Source organism: Sapajus apella, unplaced genomic scaffold, assembly GCF_009761245.1.
Source record: "Sapajus apella isolate SASKATOON/1434 unplaced genomic scaffold, GSC_monkey_1.0 scaffold168, whole genome shotgun sequence".
In the NCBI taxonomy this organism is placed as follows: Eukaryota; Metazoa; Chordata; class Mammalia; order Primates; family Cebidae; genus Sapajus; species Sapajus apella.
Genome location: NW_022437108.1, coordinates 82,645 through 104,531, shown reverse-complemented (window position 1 = coordinate 104,531; position 21,887 = coordinate 82,645). Strand labels below are relative to the sequence as shown.

The 21,887-nt window shown below is 55.9% G+C and overlaps 1 protein-coding gene across 3 annotated transcripts in view; it reads right to left on the bottom strand.

Annotated features, from left to right (window-relative positions):
* Positions 1–21,887, bottom strand: part of LINGO1 (leucine rich repeat and Ig domain containing 1) — a 206,601-nt gene that overhangs the window by 161,383 nt on the left and 23,331 nt on the right. For all 3 annotated transcript variants that reach the window (XM_032267305.1, XM_032267307.1, XM_032267304.1), the window contains exon 2: positions 19,788–19,902. The gene's annotated coding sequence lies outside the window, so the exon portion shown is untranslated. The remainder of the gene's footprint in view (positions 1–19,787; positions 19,903–21,887) is intronic.

Here is a 21,887-nt window from a genome sequence, read left to right as displayed (position 1 = left end):
TTGCAGGTCCCCGTCCCTCCTGCCTGCCACCTCCTGGTAGTGTCCCTGTGGGCCTAGGTGGGCCCAGAGTGGAGCATCAGCTGGTTGGGTGGTGGAAAGCCAGCCCTGCCCTCTCTCTGAAATGAGACAACTTAGGGAGAGCCTCGGCCCTGGCAGCTCTGGTAGGGTGCGCCCACCACACCCAGCTCTTGACAGGGTCGTGCACAGCAGGCGGGACTGAGCCATCCCCTGCTCATAACGCACACATATAGCTCCTTGTCATACAACCCCCTGTGCCTGAGCCCGGGCTCTCCAGCCCTCCTCCCTCCATCTGTGCCTCTCTAGACCCAGTCCAACATTGTGGGGTGGGTCTCCTTACCTGTGGCTAAAGTTTCCTAACTGAAAATATCTCCCAGCCAGCTTGGCCTGTCTCTGAGCTTGGCCCTGGGCCATAAGCCAGAGGCTGGAGGGTCTCCCCAAACCCCGCATGGCAGCGTGCGCCCCACTGCCCCCCACACGCCCAGTTCCAGGCCTTCATCCCTCCGTCAGCATCCCCTAACACCCTTATTAGCATGACCTGATGTCTCTGAGCCCCAGGCCTGGTGAGTTACAGCCCATCCATCCCTCCCAATGTCCTCATCACCGCCTCCATGGGCCCATATTATGGCATGCACATCTGTCAGCCTGCGGCCGCCACCACCATGGCTGTTTCCAGGGAGACAGTCTCCATTTATGACATTATCCTAAAGTCTAGCCCCTCCCTCCCCCTCCCAGCTCTTCCCCCCGCCTCCCTCTATGGGGACGGAGATTTGGGCTATAAATATTACCATGTCTGCCCTGCAGATTCTAACGGGGCCTGAATACATCGCTGTTCCCGAGGTCGCCGCAACCACGAACGCACAGCCACAGCTGTTTGGGCGCATTAAGGCATCACTCTGACTGCCCTGGCCACCCTGCCTGCCATGCCCAGGGCCCTCCCAGCGCCCCTTCCATCATGAATTCCCTCCTGCCCTGCAAGCCTTAAGACCGAATCTGCTCCCAATAGAGGTGGTCTGGGGCAGGTCACCTGCCCCAGAGCTTTAGCAGGAAGGAAGGAAGGGAGCTGACTCTGGCTGAGCCCTCAGCTTTGGGGCCCCAATATGGCAGGCCCTTTGCATATCAGCCACGATTCCCTCTGAGGCTGTGCAGGGGGGCTGGTGTTATGCAGAAGAAAATGAGCCTCTGTCCAAGGTCCCACACCTGGCTTGAGGCAATCTAGGATGTGAACCCAGATCCTTGGACCGCAAAGCTCCTTCTACCACAGCCTCGCCCCTCCAGGCCTGAGGGTTATAAGAGCTGACACATTCTAAGCGTTGTCCATATTTTAACTAATGTGAGCCTCACTAGACCCCATGAGGTCAGCACTGGTAATACTCTCATTTTACAGACACAACACTGCATAGCCAAGGCCACCCAGCTTCTAGTGAAGCAGGATTCAAAGCCAGGCAGGCTGGCCCCAGAGCCTGGCTCTAAAGATTCTGCTCAGAGCCATGACCAGCCTGGCCAGGTAAGGTGTTCCCACCATCTAGCAAAGCTCAGACCCTTCCCAGGCCCACCCTGCAGAGACGGCCCTCATTGCTGACGCAGCACTATGGGAGGAGGCCCAGGAGCTGGGCCTGCCACACTGAAGATGCTCCCCAGCCTTCCCCCAGCCCCAGCCTCAATGACAGGGGACAGGGAGGATTGAATATTTACAGTGCGGTCGACCAGCCAGTGGTATGTGGTGTATTATTGATTACTGTCGTTGTTATCATGGTGAGGGTCTGACCCCATCATGGCAGGCCTTCTGACTTCACAAGCCACAGGATGGACGCACACACTCGCCCCTCCCATACACACACACACACACACACACACACACACCACACACATACACAAATATACACGCCACACACACATATGTACACACACATACACAAATACACACCACATGCACACACACATATACACACACAAATACACCACACACATACAGACACATACACAGTGTGAGTGTGCGCCACTCACTCTCCCTCCAGGCCTGTCACTGTATTCGTGTCCAAGTGTTGCTGTCACAAATCACCACACACTTCGTAGCTTAAAAACAAAAAAATTTATTTTATTTTATTTATTTATTTTTTAGAGACGGAGTCTTGCTCTGTTGCCAAGGCTGGAGTGCAGTGGCATAATCTCGGCTCACTGCAACCTCTGCCTCCCGGGTTCAAGCAATTCTCCTGCCTCAGCCTCCTGAGTAGCTGGGACTACAGGCTCATGCTGCCACGCCTGGCTAATTTCTTTTGTATTTTAGTAGAGATGGGGTTTCACTCTGTTGCCCAAGCTGGTCTCGAACTCCTGAGCTCAGGCAATCCGCCCGCCTTGGCCTCCCAAAGTGCTAGGATTACAGGCATGAGCCACTGTGGCCGGCCAAGAAAACATTTTATAAACAGAAATTTATTCTCAGCCAGGCTCACTGGCTCATGCCTGTAATCTTAGCACTTTGGGAGACTGAGGCAGGAGGATTGCTCAAGGTCAGGAGTTTGAGAACAGCCTGGGAAACTTAGACCCCAGCGCTCCAAAAAATAAAACAAATTAGCCAGGTATGGTGGCACACACCTGTGGTCCCAGCTACTCAGGAGGCTGAGGTGAGAGGATCACTTGAGCCAGGGAGGTTGAAGTTGCTGTGAGCCATGACTGTGCCACTGCACTCCCTGCCTAGGCAGCAGAGCAAGACCTTGTCTCAAAAGAAAAGAGAAAGGAAGAGAGAGAGGAGGGAGAGAAGGAGGGAGGGAGGGAGAGAGGGAAGGAGACAGGAAGGGTGGGAGGGAGGGAAGGAAGGAGGAAGAGAGGGAGGGAGAGAGGGAGGGAGGGAGAGAGGGAGGGAGGGAGGGAGAGAGGGAGGGAGGGAGAGAGAGAGGGAGGGAGAGAGGAAGGGAGGGAGGGAGAGGGAGGGAGGGAGAGAGAGGGAGGGAGGGAGAGAGGGAGGGAGAGAGGGAGGGAGGGAGGGAGAGAGGGAGGGAGGGGGAGAGGGAGGGAGGGGGAGAGGGAGGGAGGAGAAAGAGGGAGTATCTCATTTCACCCCAGCTGATCCTGCCGACTTCCCCTCTCAGATCAGATGGGTACCCCCATCTTTTCATCTGCCCGAGCCAAAAACTGTGGAGCCAATTCCTTCTCGCATCCTGCAGCAGATCCGCCATCAGCAAAGCCTGTTCGTTTAACTTTCAAAATCTGTCCAGAATCAACCACTTCTTACTACTCCGTGGCCACCGCAAGCCAAGCCACCATCTCCCTCTGGGATTACTGCAACAGCCTCCCCGAAGGGCTTCCTACATCTGTCCTGCCTCCCACGGTGTCCTCAGCACCGCAGCCTTCAAACCCAAGGCAGGGCGTGTCACTCCTCTGCTAAAACCCCGTGGTGACTTGGGGGGTTCTGAGTCTCACTCAGAGCAAAAGCCAAATCCCTGAGGGCGATCTGCAAGTCCTGGGCCCATCTGCTCCCTGACGACAATTCCTCCCTTCTCTCAGCACTCGCCCCACGCCTTCTCCACCTGTTCTGGCCTCCTCCTCCTCCTCCTCTTCTCCACTGGCTGCTCCTCACACAGGCCAGGCCCACGCCCACATGGATGCCCATTTCCTCTGCCGTGAATGCTCTCCCCAGGCTTCCATGTGACTCCCTGTTCTCAACACCCCACTTTACCTAAAAGTCTCCTTCTCAGGGAGGCACCCTCACTCCCGGCACCTCCTGACCCCGCTTCTCCTTGTGTTTTTTTCTCCTTGACACCATCACTATCTAACACGCTGCATATTTTGCCGGCTTATCTCATTTCATATCCGTCTCCCTGCTACAGCTGTCCCCCAACCTTTTTGGCACCAGGGACCAGTTTCATGGAAGACAATTTTTCCAGAGACCAGGGTTGGGGGATGGTTTTGGAATGATTCAAGTGCATTACATTTATTGTATACTTTATTTCTATTATTATTACGTTGCCATATATAATGAAATGATTATACAACTCAACATAATGTAGACTTAGTGAGAGCCCTGAGCTTGTTTTCCTGAAACTAGATGGTCCCATTCGGGGGTGGTGGGAAACAGTGACAGATCATCAGGCATTAGATTCTCATAAGGAGAGCGCAACCTAGATCCCTCGCGCCTATGAAAATCTAATGCTTCCACTGATGGGAAGAGGGCGGAGCTCAGGCGGTAATGCGTCAATGGGGAGTGGCCGCAAGTACAGATGAGGCTTCACCTGCTCACCACTGCTCAGCTCCTAACAGGGCTGGTGCCCAGGGGTTGGGGACCCCTGCCCTACTGGAAAGCAAGCTCCATGACAACAGCCTCCCTGATCCTAAAACAGTGCCCGGACTAGTAGGTGCTCAACAGCTATTCACCATCCATTCACCCTGTGGGCTAGCATGGAGCCAGCTGCCAGGGGGAGACTGGGACCCACTGGTGAGCCCTGACAAGGACCATCCAAGGTATTACACACAGTGACGGGGAAGCCCAGAGTGCCACAGGAGCTCAGAGGAGGGAGAGATCAACTCAGCCCAGGGGGCTGGGGACCACCATGCTGAGGAGGGCTTTACAGGATAAGCAGGAGTTGACTGGCTGGAAGAGACAGCGTTGCAGCTGGCAGGTGGAACAGCAGGTGTGAACTCCAGGAAAAAAACAGTAGAATGTGATCCTGACACAGGGGAGGGTACTAGAAGTGAGGCTGGTGGGCTGGGCTGGAAGTATTTGAGGGCCTTAGAGAGCGGGCCGGGGGTTGAGCTTCTCCCTGTGGACAATGGTGGGCCGCTGAAAGTAGGAACATGGCAGGCACGTGGGTCTGGAGGCTCCCCCATCAGATGGCCAATAGGCAGCCAACATGCAGAGCGGTTGGGGTTTGGGGCCCACCTATCACGCACCAAGGTAAGGGGTTGGGAACGCCCCCAATGTGCAGCCTCCTCTGGGAGGCAGCTCAAGCTACAGTGTCACTGTGGAGTATGTGCTGTGCCCAGGCCTGTGCTGGGGGGACCTCGGAGAATATTAAACCAAACCGTTTGCAACACAGCGCCAGCCTGTGCGGTTCCCATACAGCCAGGGCGCAGGAGGGCGGGGGGGCACTATGGGCTAAACTCTGTCCTGGCAAATTTGTACGCCCAGGTCCTAATCCCCAATGACACTGTATTTGGAGTAAGAAAGTAATTAAGGTTAAATGAGGTCATAAGGGTGGAGCCCCAATCTGATAAGATTAGCGTCCTTGTAAGAGAGAGGCATCACACACACTTGCTCTCATTCCTCCATCCCCACCATGTGAGGACACAGCAAGAAGGTGGCCCTAGGCAAGCTAGGAATAGAGCCCTCCCTTCGACCCTGACCATGCTGGGACCGTGATCTCAGACTTCCAGCCTGTAGAACTGTGGGAAAACACACTTCCGTGGTTCAAGTCCCCGAGTCTGTGGTATGTGGTTGTTGCGGCCCGAGTGAACTAAGATAGATGAAGAAGTCAAGGAGAGCTTCCTGGAGGAGATGAGGTCTGGGGCTGTCGTAGCAGAGGACACAAGCTGGGGCCGACTGTACCTTGGACACTGCAGTCCTGGCCGAGGCTCATCCTTCAGCCAGCCCACAAACCCTCAGTGATTTCCTTGGGATTTAATTTCTCGGCTGAGGAGCACAGAGGCAGTCCCCAGATTGATGGAACTTTGCATCCTGCATAAAGTCCAGCCCTCAAGGCATGGGTAGGGGCTGGGATTTGTGGCTCCTGAGCACTGGATTCCAGTTTTCCCCTTCGGCCTCCAGCAAAGGTAGCTCTGCCAGGCCAGATCCAGCCAGGCCACAGCCAGGCAGGAATCCGTGTGCAGACGCCTCCCTCCTAACCAGCTCCCACGCCTAAGGGGGCTGCTTGGAAGCAGGGATCTGAGCTGGGCTCCGAATGGCGGCAGTGATCAAGAATGCAGCGAGAAGCTCTATAAATAAATATACATTTTCATAAGACATGTTTAATTAAAGTGGATTAAAATTAATTTGCTTTAAGAAAATTAGAAGTGCCCTAGAGGATTTCAGAAGCAGGCCAAGAGTCCCTGAATCTAAAGGCTCCTTAGAAGGCCTGGGGGTGGGAGGCCCCCCAGTCCCTGCACGTGGTGCCTCAGAAGGAGGCAGCTCACATCCACATCACACTCCCAGCTCCGTACACCACCAGGCATGTTCACATGGAGATGGCAGGCGTGATCAGCCCCGTGTCTGCCAGGCGGAAACTGAAGCCCAAAGGGGGTAGTGACTTGCCCAAGGTCACACGGTGGTCTGTGGCAGGCCCCGTGGGGAGCCGCCCTCGTTTTCCGCCAGCCCCGACATTCCACTCATGCTCCACACACCGAGAGCCTCTCATCCTCAGCCCCCGGCTGGAGCTGCCGCCTCCCAGGTTCCTCCCATCTGCAAAATGGTAGCCCTGGAGCTGTGACAATCTGGCTCCTCGGAGGCCCTGCACGGGAGGGTGGAGGGAAGCAGCCTGGGGGTTGGGAACAGGAGCCAGAAAGGGAAAGGACCCGAAATCAACAAGCATTCCAGAATTTTAAGCAGTTTTTGGAGGAAAACGAGGAGCAGGTTCAGCTGTAGCAATTTGCTCCAGGGGAAAATTATGTTCCCGTGCTCTATTATACAGAACAGAAGGAACATTTGGTGGGTTGAATACTTGTTAATTTATTTCTCTGTTTGTTAATGGGCTCCACACGACGCTCAAGTGTGTGCACGCGTACAAACACACACACAGACAGGCAAACACACGTGCCCGCACACACACATGCGTCAGCGGGCAGCGGCTCCAGGCTCCCACTCCCCTGCCACCTTCCTAGGGAGCATCACTCAGGGTCTTGCTTTCTCCCCTCAGCGCCAGGGGTCTGAAAGAAGGCCACGTGCAGTCTAAGGACTGAGGGGAGCCCCTCAGTGTCCTCACCTGAAAAATGAGCTGGCAGTGAGATAACCCACATATTAGGGCAAAGCCTTTGACCCTGGACCAGAAGGGAGCAGGTCCCCGATGATGTCCGAAGGCCCAAGGCTCCACCTGCGTGGCTCACTGGCTCCTGAAACCCAGCAAGTTCAAAACAGAACTCCCCATCTCAGAAAACGCTGCCACTCCAGCCAAATCAACCCCGCCCCAACCAGGACTCCGGGCCTTCCCACCCAGTGGCTGCTCTCCAACCCCTCCCCCAGCCACCCACTCCTTGACTTCTGGGCCGACACCTCATGGCCCCAACCCCACCTCTCTCCTGGGTCCCTGCACCCACCTCCCCTTAAGGCTCCCTGCTCTCCCTGCCACAGCCTCTAATCCATTCTCTCCATCCAGAGGCCAGAACGGAATTTGGAAAGCGGAAATCAGGCCCTGTCACTCACCAGCTTAACTCACTCCAGAGCCTGGTCCTGGCCCTCAGCAGGGCAGCCAAGGTTCCCTTTCCCACCCCTGTCCCCATGTCTCCATCACTCCCCACCTACCAGCCACACTGTCTTCATACACAGACAGCTGCTTCCCACCTCCCAGCCTTCGCCTTGACATTCAGCCCCTTCAGCCTCAAGCTCACATGTTCGGAGAGGCCTGTCCGGACGTGCCCCCCACCAGCCGCTCACCCAGCCCCAGCCCCAGCCCCTCCCTATTCCATGGCCTTGTCATTTCCTTCCTGAACTCAGCACAGTCCGAGGTTACCCAGATTACTTGTTGTTGACCATGCTGTCGCTCCCTCAAGATGGAAAGCTACCCGAGGGGAGGAACAGTGTGCCTAACGGCCTAGCTGCTGGGGATACGGCGCTTTGTAGGTGTTTCATCAACACTTGATGAGCGGGGGAATGAAGGAGTGGATGCAAGGGCAGGCCGGCTCCCAGCCAGGGGGGAAAGGTGAGAAGGATCAGGGTCCCTGCACCCAGTCTCCTCCCCTACCTTGGTAGGGCGTCACCTCTTCCGCTGAGGAAAGGGAGCAGGTGGGGCCGGGGTTCATGGAGCAGCATCTATAATCAGGGTCCTTTTCTCTAAACAACTTTGTGAAGCAGTTACGAGGAAGCAGAGAGAACCAGGCTTCACCTCTCTGAGCCTCGGTTTCTTCAACGGTTTAACGGGGATAATCCCAGGTCCCAACTTCTAGGACTGCTGTGTGGATGGATGAGACTGTATCTCAACGATCTGAGGTGCTGCTGCTGCTGCTGAAATGAATCCCATCTCTTACAGAGGAAGACGCTGGAAAGATTGTGGGAGTTGCCTGGAGTCCCAGAATCAGAAAAAGGGAAGCCAGACCCAGATCCAGGCTTGCCTGACTCAGGAGCCAGCGCCTTTTTCTCTCTGTGCTGGACCCGCTCCAGCCGGGCGTGGGAGGTGGGACACAGGAAGCCTTTCTCCGTTTGCACTTCAGTGGTGTTCATTTATGTTCCTGAGCGCAGACTGACTTTGCCTCGCCTTTCCCCTAGGTTTGGCACAGAGACACTAGGGAGCTGGGAGGGTTGGCCAGGGAGGATGGTGGTGCCCCCACCCCACTCATGCCCAGGGCAAGGGAGCTGGGGAGGAGGCAGCTGCCCAAGCCCGGGACAGGTAAACTGAGACATGCTGAGAGCCAGTCTATCAGCAGTCTCCTTTGGGTGGTCTGAGGTGGGGAGGCTGGCAGGCTTGGGTCTTTGGGAGGTCCCAACAGGAAGAGTTGGTTCGCAGAGCAGAGGAAAGCAATTGGCATCCAGCCAGCATGTTCCCCGCCCTGGCCAAAGGCACAGAGCCAGCAGGAGAGAGCGGGACTCAGAAGGCCCTGGGACTCTAAGGGCAGGGCCCACTCAGTCACACTCAGGCCGGCTTGTGTGGTGGGAAGGTTGTCACTGAAGGTCCAGAGGCTTAGAGGTAAGGCTGCCCTAGCACAGCCCCTGCCCAGCGCCCGGCTGATGAGGGACCGTGCTGCAGGCGGCCAAGGTAGCTTCCCCTTGCAGCCAGTGCACATTAAGAATTATTCCTCTTGTGAGCAAACAATTTGTTACAATATCCACTGCGCACTTTTCCCAGCTGGGCGCCCTCCCATACATCCTGAATTAATCCCTGAAGTCACTCCATTCATTTAGGACATGCCTGAGTGTGCCTCTCCTTTTATTAGGAAAATTTTTCATTGTTTTGAGGAGCTCATAGGTTTTAATTTGGGGCTGAGATTTTAAAGCCTCTCTCAGTGGCTGAGAGGCATGAGTAGTCTCACATCTGGGAAGACCCCTGCGTTCTCAGACCTGGTTAGGCTTGGCTGGGGCCACCAGACAGACCCCAGGGAGAAGGGATCATGGCACATGCCCTCCAGGGAGCCAGAGACTGCAGACGCCAGCACTGTGTTGCATTGGGTCACACCCTTGACCTCTCTGAGCCTCCCTAAGAGAGGCAAAGCCACAGAAGACCACGTACTTGGGTATAGCTCTTCCAAGCCCACCAGGGAAATCTGGGGGTCATCACCTCTAAAAACCACAGCCCTAGGGAGTAGCATGGGGCCGCTGACGAAGGATGACGTGTGGAGTTCCAATTTGAAGCACGGCCAGGCCAGCCCAGTCATTCCCCTCTCCCAGCCAAGTTTCCAGCTCTTTAGAATGAGTCTAAGAACCGGCGCCCTCTCCAGGCTGTCATGAAAATTACACAAAGCCAGGTTGCGAGTGAGTCTGGCTCAGGGCCTGGCACACAGTGGGTGCTCCACAAGGGCAAGCCTCCTGGCCCTCTCAGCCTGCTGCAGACCTCTCCTACCTCTCCCTCTCTTGGGCCTCAAGCAGCCAGAGCCCCTGGTTCCTACAATTTGGCCAAAGGTGGTCCTCCGGCTGATCTCCACAGCTGGGGTCCTGCCATGGGCAGCGGCCACCATCCTCTTCCCAAGCCTTACATGGGCCCCCGCACTTCCCATCTGAGGCCCTGGAGTCTGGGGAGTCCTGTCCACGGGCCTACGCTAAATCCCGTCCCTCTCTGCAGTCCCTGCGTAGGGCTGTGTGCAAGTCCCCGGCTGCATGTCTGCTGTCCCCTTGCCCTTAGGAGACAGCAGTCCCACCCCCAAGTCCTGGTCCTCCACCCCACCAGGGCTCCAGGGCTGGGACCTCTCTGGACTCTGACCCCCAACCCCAGCAGCTCTCTGACAGTTCATACCCTGTCCCGGGCTTGCTCCTGCCTGGTCTTTGTTCATACTATTCCCAACCATGTATGTTCTCTGCCACTCTCTCCCACCCCCAGCTTCCCCAAATCCTACCAAGTTCTAAGGACCAGACACCTCCAGGAAGCCCTCCCTGACTTCCCCAGCTTTCATCTCCTTCTGTTTCCTGAAGCTCACAGCATTTCTCCTTGATTCCCTCTAACTTCACATTGCTACCCAGAGGCAAGGACCGTGTCACCTACTCATGACATGGCGACCAAGCCCAGGCAAATCCCACTGTGTACTTAGGGAGGACAGGCTCATTCAATGGTTCGAGGGAAGGGCACAAAGGACTCCCACTGAGGGAGTACAACACCTCTGTGATTTAGGTATCATTATGTCCATTGTGCATACAGGAAACTGAGGCTAGGGGAAAGTAATCACTTGCCCAAGAAGCAGCAGGGCGGGGACAGGAATCAGCACCATCGAACAGCGCCGTTAAGACATGGCTCACAAATCCAGGCTCCACATGCAAGGCCCGCCAGCCCTGGGCCCGGCAGGTTCACATGTGCCATCCCAGCTGCTCCTCGCCACCCCTCAGGGAGGTAACCTGTGCCCCTTGGGAGGAAAAGGAGGTCCAGAGGCTGAGTCACTTGCTCAAGCCACCCAGTAACTGGCAGGGCTGAGACCTGAACCCAAATTCTTTCAGCTCCCACTTGCTCAGGGCAGCCGATCAGGATACCTCACCTCACCCCCCCCCCCACTCTCCCCATCCTGGTGGCCAGGACTGGGGGATGGCCCCACCCCTGTCCCCAACCCCAGGCCTCTGGGGAGTGCCTGCATGGCTAGTTGGCCTGTCGGAGGGGCCGGGCTCCCACAGTTCTGGGTATTCACACAGACAGCCTGGGCTGCGATGGCCGATGGCCGGGAGGAGAGCAGGCCCTGTAGGGGAGGGAGGGGGTGACAGGTGTGGGCTACAAACACTCCCATGGCCCACACCGCCTGGACAGAGGAGCCGCCTGTGGCACCATCTCCGAGAATGACCTTGGCAGCTGCTAGGGCAGCCCTGGTAAAAGCCTGGGCTGCCCACCGAGGGGAGGGGCCTGGCCAAAGTCTCCTCCAGTTCCTCTTTGCTTAGTGACCTGGAAGGCCCTGGAGAACACAGGATGACAAGTCCTTTCAGCAAGAACCCCTCTCTGCATAAAGGGTCACGTCACTTCTCAGAGCCTCCACTCCCTCCTCTGTAAGGAGGGCGGTGGTAGCTGCCTCTCAGGTGCTGTGAAGATGGGAAGTGCCCAGCCAGGCCTGGCACCTTCGGGGCACTCTGCACACACTGGTCAGCCCTGCAGGACCTGAGGCTGAGCCTCTCACAGGACACCCGCAGACACTCAGCTCCAAGTGGGACGGACCCAAGAGTCTCCCAGGAAGCCAGCTGGGTCGCACTGGGTGGGGGTGCCTGGCTGAAAGGCAGGCAGACACACCCTGTATCTACAAACAGCAATAAAACCAGCCCTGTGCAAGCTGGGGCAGCGCAGCAGGTAGAGGACGCTGCGCCCATCAGAGCGCATGGCCGGGGCCGCGTCCACCGCTGCACACCATCCTTAGCAAACCCCAATTCGCCTCTCCCACCTGCTCCCTCCTCCACTCCGGCCTGAGGGGAAGAGCCAGAGGAGCCTGGCAGGGTGCTCCCGAGATAGTTGAGTGTCAGAAGTGGTCAGGCCCGGATAAAACTGAGAGCCAAGCAGGACAAGAAACAGCTTCGGGTAGCCTCGGGGAAGTGTGTGCAGGCTAAGCACCGGGCGGGGGCCGGAAGGACATAGGGGTCCCTGTGGACCACTCCCACGCACGCTTGCAGCTCAGGCTGGGGGTTGGAGGGGGCTTCAGGGTTGTGCCGGGTGGGGGTGGGAACAGTTCCCTCCTCTTGCCCCTCCCCATGCCAACCTCCCCACCAACCGCTGAGCAGAAAAGCATTCGGCTCCATGGCCGCCCCATCCCACACAAGCCCGGGGTGGCCATCTTCAGCATCCCCACCTCCTTGCCGGCAGCTTAGGCTCCACTCCAACCCCAGCTCAGCCTTTTCATTATTCAGAAGAGCCTCTTGATTGAAAAGGCCTCTAAGGCATCTCACAAATAAGAATCCTTTAATTGGGAAGTTGTTAACTTCTCTAAGAGGAATTTTAATTTTGCTTCCTCACCATCTCCTCTCCCCAGAACCTGCAGACTAAATGCAAAGGGCAACAAAGCCAAGCACCAGGCACCACCTGCCAAGCTCCCCGAATGTGGAGCTGCTCAGGGGCAGAGACAGGAGAGGCAGCCTCACAGCACCGCACAGATCCCCGGAACCACACAGACAGGGAGCCCCGCCCCTATGAGGAAGCTCCTGCCTCTCCCCATGGGCGTGCCTGCTCCATACCCCTCCTTGCCACCCCAGCCCATGGCAGGACGCTTGAAGCGGAGGGTGACAAGTGGCTCGAAGACTGGGGCAATGCCAGCCCCAACCTGCCCTGCCTGGGCCACCATGTCCAATGGGTTCCCATAGCCTAAATTCAGTGATTCAATGATTGTGCCCCATAATCCCTTCTGTGAGCCTCTTCATACTCCCCTGGACTGGGCATTCATATTTATTAAACATTTACTATGTGCCACACAGGGCTCTAAGCCCTTTACATGCCTCAGCCTACTTTATTCACACAAGGTGGACAATCATTATTCCCAGTCAACTGATGAAGAGACTGAGGCCCAGAGACCTTCGGGAAATTGTCTAAATTCACACCGCTAATGAGTGGCAAAGCTGCCACTGAGCAGTCTGCATCCAGAGTGGTCATAACTTCAACTAGCACTGACACCAGCCTGCCCCACCCATGGCCTCTGCGCTCCTTGAGGGGCAGGACCAGGACCATCTCTGTGTCCCTGGGGACAGCACAGGGCCTAGCATGCAGCTGAGCTTCATAACTGTTTGCAAAGTGACACACAAAAAGAGAACAAAAACAAAGCACCTTCTTATTCATTCTCTCCTGTGAGCCTAACCACAGGCCTGTGACAAGAACAGGCAGGCGACTAGTCCCCAGTTCAGTCCAGTAGACTGAGGCCCAAAGTAAAAGCCACTACCCAAGGACACCCTGCTAAGAGGTGGCAGAGCTCAGGGAGTTCTTCCTCCTAACCCAGCGATGTGAACCTGCCTTTCACAAAGCATGCGCACGGGGAGTGGGTCATCAGTACACACCACGTACCGGCCCCCATTAACATCCCAGGCTGAAGCCGGTCTCAGGGAAGTGCTGGTCCTAGCCATGAGGTAGGAATCTCCTCTCCATGTTCCTGACAGCTTGGGGCGGCCTCGATATTCTTCCTGTGCACCTCACGGCATGAGATGCTCGCCACCACCGAGGCTGCCAGGGGGACAGGTCACTGCTGTGAAAATCACAGCTCTAGCCGCCTGCTGTCACGGATTGAAGTGTGTGCCTCCAAAAATGACATGCTTAAATTCTAACCCCCAATACCTCAGAAGGTGATCTTATTTGGAAACTGGGGCATTTGAGATGTAATTAGCTAATTAGGATGAGGTCATACTGTAATGCAGCACAGCTATTGTCCCCAGAAGAAGAAGGGATTTGAAGATATGATCTAAACTCTTAAATACTGGCTGGGTGTGGTGGCTCACGCCTGTAATCCCAGCACTTGGAGAGGCTGAGGCAAGTGGATCATCTGCAGTCAGGGGTTCAAGACCAGCCTGGCCAACATGGTGAAACCCCATCTCTACTAAAAATATAAACATTAGCCAGGCATGGTGGTGTGTGCCTGTAGTCCCAGCTACTCAGGAGGCTGAGGCACGAGAATTGCTTGAACCTAGGAGGCGGAAGCTGCAGTGAGCTGAGATTGAGCCACTGCACTCCGGCCTGGGTGACAGAGTGAGATTCTGTCTCAAATAAATAAATAAATAGTTAGATATTGTATGGAGAACACTTTGGCAATGTGGCCACGTAAAGAGACATAGACTGGTCATCTGCACTCCAAGGAGAGGGGCCTGAAACAGATCCTGCCTCACAACCTTCGGAGGCAGCCAGCCCGCTGATACCTTGGGGTTTGGGGATGTTGGGTTTCGTGGTCTTTTTGAGACAGGGTCTCACTCTGTCACCCAGGCTGGAATGCAGTGGCACAATCTCTGCTCATTGCAACCTCTGCCTCCCAAGATTAAGCGATTCTCCTGCCTCAGCCTCCCCAGTAGCTGGGATTACAGACATGTGCCTCCATGACAGGCTAATCTTTGTATTTTTAGTAAGGATGAGGTTTCACCATGTTGGCCAGGCTGGTCTTGAACTCCTGATCTCATGATCCGCCCGCCTCAACCTCCCAAACTGCTGGGATTACAGGCATGAGCCACCGCACCCAGCCCATAATTTTCGTATTTTTTGTAGACACCATGTCTTGCCATGTTGCCCAGGCTGGTCTCAAACTCCTGGGCTCAAGCAATCCTCCTGTCTCAACCTCCTAAAGTGCAGGATTACAGGCCTGAGCCACAGTGCCCAGCCCTGACGACACCTTGATTTCAGACTTCCAGCTTCTAGAACTGTGAGACGATCTATTTCTGTTTTAGCCACTCAATTCATGGTCCTTAGCTACAGTAACCCAGCAAACGAATACACCCACAGACCCAGGTTTTAGTGCTGACTTGGCCCTTCACTACGGGGCACTGGACACTCCCCTGCCCCTCTCTAAACCTTAGTTTGTTCAAATTACCCCAAGGACACTGCTTGGCACATATTAGGTGCTTAGCAAATGCTGGCTGGAAGAACGAACAGAAATGGCGGCATCCACCTTCCACGTGGCCGTGGTAAGGAGGAGGTGGGATGAAGGACGGGCTGTGTTCTGAAAGTGCTAAAGTCCTTGACACGTGTGGCGATGACTGGAACAACAGACACACAGAGGGACTGGGTGGTGTGACCTCAGCCAGGGTCTGAGGGTAAAGGAGGTAGGTCTTCCAAGTCCCTCACTGCTCCCTGAGTTCACTTCTTTAAGAGAAGACTGGGGAGGAACAGACAAGAACAGTGACCTGGGTAAGCCCCAGGAAGACAGGGGTGGAGGAAGGCAGGTCCTCTATCCACCCACCAAGCCACAGACATTGCCGAAATACCCACTAGGTGCTGGGCCCCCCGCTGGGCTTAGGGGGTGGGAAAGGAGAGCTTCTGGATGCCAAACATAGCTCCTGCCCCATGGGGACCCTATAGCCATCCATGGTGACCTCAGGGGGGCAGCTTCAGCTCAGTCAGTAGAAGCAAGAGCCATGTAAGAGCTGCCTCCAGGGCCTGAGCTGCCCTGGAGAGAGTGAGGTTCCTGTCCCTGAAGGTGTGCAAGTAAAGATCAGAGGACCACAATCTCAGGGATACTTATACTCCCTCGTCACAAATTTGGGTTGGGCCAATGGGTCCCAACCTGGCTGACCATCAAAAGGTGACTGTGGGGCTTGCGAACCATCCAGATTCCTGGGGTCTCCCAGTAACCCTGGATCGGGAGGTCTAAGTGGACCCAGGATGATTCCTGTCTCTAATAACATCCTTGGGTGGCCCTGATGCAGAGCCAGTCTTAGGCACCCGGGCCCACAGAGCGCCGAGGTTTGAATGGGATTCTGCTTGGGAAGGGCTTTGACAACAGTGTATGAAGGTGGGGCGGCACGGAGACGGGAAACAAGAGGATGGGGGGGACAAAGAGGAAGACAAGCTGAGGATCAGGACGTTGATGAGTTGGGGTGACCTGACAGGCTAGCTCACTACAAGCCATGAGGCCGGAAGAACAGGCAAAAGGCACACGTGGACACCCAAAGGGGCCGAGGGAGGCGGGGGGTCAGGGCAGACGTTCTGGAAAATGTGGGGGTCGGCTGGTGGTTAAGAAAGCATTAGACATGGAAGGTGAGGCTGGGCCTGCTGTGTGGAGGATGCAGGAGAGTCACCTGTTGGAAAGGAGGGCTGGGGAGAAAGTGTGGGCTGGAGGCAGACCACGAAAGGCCTTGCACACGTAGGAGAAGGATTCTGGATGTCAACTTCAACAACAGGGAGCCACTGAAGGTTCTTGAGGGAGAGCATGACCTGGAGGAAGGCCTGTAGCAGTGACCACTAGTAGGGCTCAGAAGGGCCTGGGCAGCTCCAGACTCACCAGTTAAGAGTCCCTTGCAAGAGGAAGGGGTGAGAGGATTAGGCCTAGTGTCAGCACCACACTTCCTGACAGCAGCCCTGATAAGCGCCACAGAGTGATGGTGCCAGCCATTAGGCGACTTGGGAGGAGCAGCTGGGAGGGCAGGCTGGCAGCAGTTTCTCCAGGATGGTAGATCTCGGGACCTTGTCTGCAAGGCTGGAGTAGCAGCCCACCCATAAGCAGGGAGCTCCCTGGGCTGGATTCGCCCCAAGCAATGAGGCCCAGGCTCCTCTCCATCATCTTGTCCAGGCTCAGAGGCTTCAGAAACCCCCCAGATGCTGACGACTCCCACACCCGCGTCTCCAGCCCAGCCCTCCCCGCGGCTGCAGGCTGACTGTCTGTGCGGCCTCCCACACCATGCCGGCACCTCAGACACTTCCAGGCGGGATATCGCTTTCCCCTCCAAACCCACGCTCAACCCATGTGCCTCGGTGCTGGCAAAGGCTCCAGTGCCCACCCCGTTCCCAGGCTGGACCTCTCCCAGCCCACAGCCCATCCTTCAGCCACCCCTTCAAAGTCTCCAAACGCGAGCCCTCCTCCTGCCCAGGCCCGGCCCCACCATCTCTGGTCTGGACGGATGCTGGCGTCTCCACGGGCTTGCCAGCTTCTGCTCTTCCCATTCGCCCCCATCCCTCTTCCAGTAGGCATCACTCTGCAACTCCTGGCCCTGCGCACCGCATTTCTCAGCCCCTCTTCCTCGTGGGCTGCCCTCCAGCTGTGCTGGTCTCAGCTCAGAGCCCGTCCAGGGCTCCACAGGGGCTGCTCCCATTCCTCAGGCCTCTGCTGAAATGCCCCCTTATCCAAGATGCCTTTCCCGACCACCCTGCAGAGAAGGGCTCCCATTTCATGCCTGCCCCCTTGTCCAACCTTATTTTTCTCTGCGGCATTTGTTACTCCCTAATCTTGTATTATGGATTTGCTTATCTGGTTTCTTCCATCTACTCTTAAAATTTAGGCTCTCTGATGGCAATGCCATGGTCTAACCTGTTCACCCACGGATGCCATGCGGGGCACATAAAACAATGCCTCATGTGTAGCAGGCGCTCAGTGAGCATGGGCTGAGGGATGAATGAATCACTGCACATTCATCCTTGGGAGAAACAGGCCCATACCCATGGGGGAACCCAACCCAGCATGAGAGCAGTGCTGGGGCCAAACAGATGTGCACAGGGAGGGTCCACTAGCTCCACCCAGAGGCCAGGGGAGCTTCCTGGAAGAGACGACAAACCACCCCCAGCCTCCTCCCTGGCCCTCCAGGGTCCCTGTCATAAGCCACCCCGCAGTAAGGGGATGCAGGAGAGGCTGATCTGACCAGCTGTGCTGACCCGGGAGTCAGAAGTGTTCAGAGCTGGTGCCTGCATCCCCGCTGCCTGGCAGGAGGAGAGCTGGGCAGGGCTCCCCAGAGAGCAGAGGGGCTTGGTTTAAACACCACGGATCCCACCAGTGAGGGAGAGGTCATCAGCGACCCCAGCGTTGCCTGCCCTTTCCTCCCGAACACACGGCAACATGCCACCTCCCCTCTAATCACTGGAGCACTGAAGGAGGGAGCAGCAGAAGCGTGGGCAGCGAGGACAAACCTGAGCTTGCCCGGAGGCTTAGAGCTTTGCTGAGCGAAGCCCCAGCTCCTCAGCCTCCGGGGCAAGGCGCTCCACACCAGCCCCGGCCCCTTCCAGCTCCGCCACTCCCCAGACACACTCTAGACTCCCCACCACTGCCCCTTTGCTCAGACTGGGCCTCCCCTGCCGCCCTGAACCTTTCCTGCCCATCACAGCCCTACATCCATGACTTTCTTCATCCTGGCATTATTTATAACGACAAAAACATCAGAAACCATCAAAACACACAATAGAGAATTGGCTAAACATGCTACGGTCCGCACAGGCTGAAACATTACACTGCCATTAAAAATCACATTACAGAAGAGAATTTAATGATGGGAAAATGATCTTGGTACGGGATTAAGTGCAAAAGGCAAGTTAGAAAACAGTAAGTACAGCTTGATCCCAATTATGTCATAAATACACGTTTTGTAGCAGACTGATGGGCTAAACACCCAAGTGCTCACACTTCTCTATAGAGAACGCACATTACACTTTTTTAACCAGAAAAATAAAATGTTTGAAAAGCACCTTACAGACTTCAACGCTCAGCCCAAGTGTCACCTGTTCCCACAAGCCCTACCAGACCCCCAGCTGACTGCAGCCCTCCAGACCCGTCAGCTCCCCGCCCGCTGAGCTCCCCATGCCCTGGGCTGAGGTGCCTGTGGGTGCCGCCGTCTGCCTGGGCGGTGGGGAGGCTACTGGTGCCCCTGCCCCCTGCCCCCATCACCCGGCTGCTGCACAGATATCCCTGACCACATCCTCACACAAATCGCCCAGCAGCAATTACAGGTGAAATGGGAGGGGCTGATTAGCTGCTCATTCCCCCCAGAGCCAACTAATTAGCAGAAATATTTTGATGGTGCTAACTGGGCTTCGGAGCAAGGCCTAGTGCCCGGGAGGGAAATCCAGGCCTCCGCTCCCACCGGCTTCCCAGCGTGAGGACAGGGCTGGCTGACCCTCCGCCACACACAACTGTCACACGATCCCGCAGGAGAAGGGAGTCCAGGCCTGCTGCCTGCGCAGCCGCCAGGGTTCTTCCTCTGAAAAACGAGGACAGCACGCCAGGCCAGCCTGCTGCCCCGAGCCCACCCCACCATTCCCTCTGTTTAGCAAAGTCTCTCTGCAGTCTTCTCATGGGTCACAGAGGCCTGTCAAGAACAGGGGACTATCCCAGATATGGGGTAGAGGTGACTTGTCCAAGGTCCGAGTAGGCCAGGGGTCAAGCCAGGTAGCAACCCAGGTCCCCCGCCCCCCATCTCCCACTTCTCTGGGACATGCTGTTGCTTTTCCACATTCCTTCACATGGACCGTGAAGTGAAAGGACCTGTCACCTCCCACATTCTGGAAGTCCTGCTCCTCGTGATACAGTCAGCCAAGGTCACCCAGCTGCCAGCGCTTGTCGCACAAACACATCTGGGGTCTGAGCCTCATCCCGTCCTGAAGATGTCTGGACCCACACGCTGTCTCTGGTGTGTAGCCCTGTTAAACTCCACACATTAGAGCCAATGCCAGCCTCGTGACAGTTTCTTGGACCCCGACTGTCTCAGTCCCCGTGTTCTGGTTCCCTCCCGACCTGAAGTCAGGCACACATTTGGTCAGCAATGTGACAGGACCAAGGACAGAGCCCAGCAGCCTGCCCTCAGAGACCTCCCCTGCCACGCGGGAACCCACTGTCTATGAAACCCAGTCGCTGGGAAGAACGCCCCAGGCTCCTATGCTGCCTGCCATAGCCCTGTTATAGCAAGGGCTGGTGGGAGGTGGCACCACCACAGCAAACCTTCTGGACGTGGCTGTACGTGGGGAGGGAGAGATGGGGAAACCCCCAGAAAGAGGGCCCCATGACAGCCTCCCTTGCAGACCCTCACCCTCCATGGCTCACACCACCCCCACCCTGCCCCACTGCCCAGAGTGGCATCTTACCTCGGGTTGTGTGGGTGTCTGCGGAGTGCAGCTAGGTAGGGCTCAGCCTGGGCTCGATTCAGTCTCCTTCTCTGTTCTTGGGCACTGGAGCCTCAGGGCCTGTGGGTGCAGCAGGCTGTGGGGAGAAAAAGGAGGTGGCGGTCAGGTAGAGCAGGGCAGCAGGCGGTCGGGTGGTGTGGGGACCGCGTCTGCAAATGGGGCTGATCCTGTGTGGCTCAGCCATGAAAACTCACACATCCCCCTACGTACTCTCTGACATGCACACCTGCACACACTCACACGTGCGCTCTCATTCACTGGCACACTCATGCTCTCAACTGTGCACACATGTGCACACACCCACGGCACTAGCTGGGGCAGGCAGGGCTCTGGGAAGGGCAGGGTTTGTGGCCCAGGCAGGCTGGAGTCTGACTACGCCTCTCCCACCAACCGGCTCTGTGGCCCTGGTAAAACCGCTTCCCTCATATGTAAAATGGAGATAGCATCCCCCCTGCCAAGACTGCTGGGAGGATAGAGAGAGAGAAGGGACACGTGGCCTGGCGCACAGTAGGTGTCCAGCCAGTGCCACTGCCCGCTTTCCTCCCCAGCCAGACACCAGAAGGCAGGCCCCAGGCTGACCACAAGAGGGGATACTGGGCAGCACCAGGGTGCCTCTCCTGGAGCCTGAGCCTCAACTTCCCAGGCCTCAAGGACCCCTACAACCTCCACCTACTCACCCTCCCATCTCCCACCCCCAGCCACTCCTGCTTTTTTTTTTTTTTTTTTACAAGAGAGAGTCTTGCTCTGCCACCCAGGCTAGAGTGCAGTGGGGCCATCACAGTTCCCTGCAGCCCAGCCTCCGGGGCTCAAGCGATCCTCCCACCTCAGCCTCCCAAGAAACTGTGACTACAGGTGTGTGTACCACCAAGCCTGGCTAATTTTTTAATTTTTTTGAAAACTATGTTGCTCAGGATGGTCTCAAACTCCAGACCTCAAGCAGTCCTCCCACCTCGACCTCCCAAAGTGCTGGGATTATCATTGGAGCCATCTTGCCCAGCCATCCTGCTTGATTCTTTCATCATATATTCTCCCAGGGTCCCTCTAGACTAGACCCTCAGTCCTCTGAGTACTGGTGGGGGTGCCAGGAAGTTCTGGCTCCTTGGCAAGGCTCTGAGGCCTCCATGGTGCAAGACATAGCCTCAGCTGCAAGTCCAAGGAGGCACGTTCACTCCCAGCTGTCCCTCCTCCTGGCCCGGTGGCCCTGGGCAAAGCCTCCTCTGTACCTCAGTTTCCTCAACCTCTCAGACCAAGTCCCACATCTCTTTCTGAGCCGCTGCAGAGAGCTTTCAATCAGATCTGTATTTCCCAAGGTAGGAAACACACGCTTCTGGTGGTGCACAAGGGGATTTCGTGGTGTGCAGGCAAATGTTTTCGTTTTCATAGTTTTATGTTTCTTTCTGTATACTGGAAAAAAAAAAACTCAACAGGCACATCACAGGTGTAATTTCCTGGATGTGTGGCTTGGGGAGCACCGCGGTAATCCACCTTCAAACATAAGTCAACACAAAGACAAGGATTAAGAAAACATGAGTGCAAGGCCAGGTACAGTGGTTCATGCCTGTAATCCCAGCACTGGGAGGCCGAGGCGGGCGGATCACCTGAGGTCAGGAATTCTAGACCAGCCTGGCCAAGATGCTGAAACCCCATCTCTACCAAAAATACAAAAATTAGCAGGGTGTGGTGGCGGGCGCCTATAATCCTAGTTACTCAGGAGGCTGAGGCAGGAGAATCACTTGAACCTGAGAGGCAGAGGTTGCAGTGAGCCAAGATCGTGCCATTGCACTCCAGCCTGGGCGACAAGAGCAAGATTCCGTCTCAAGAAAGAAAGAAAAAAAGAAAGAAAAGAAAGAAAGAAAAGAAAGAAAGAAAGAAAGAGGAAGAAAGAGAGAGAGAGAGAAAGAGAAAGAAAGAGAGAGAGAAGGAAAGAAGGAGAGAAGGAAAGAAAGAAAAAGAGAGAGAAAGAAAGAAAGAAAAAGAAAGAAAGAAAGAAAAAAAAGAAAGAAAGAAAGAAAGTAAAAGAAAGAAAGAAAGAAAGAAAGAAAGAAAAAAAGAAAGAAAGAA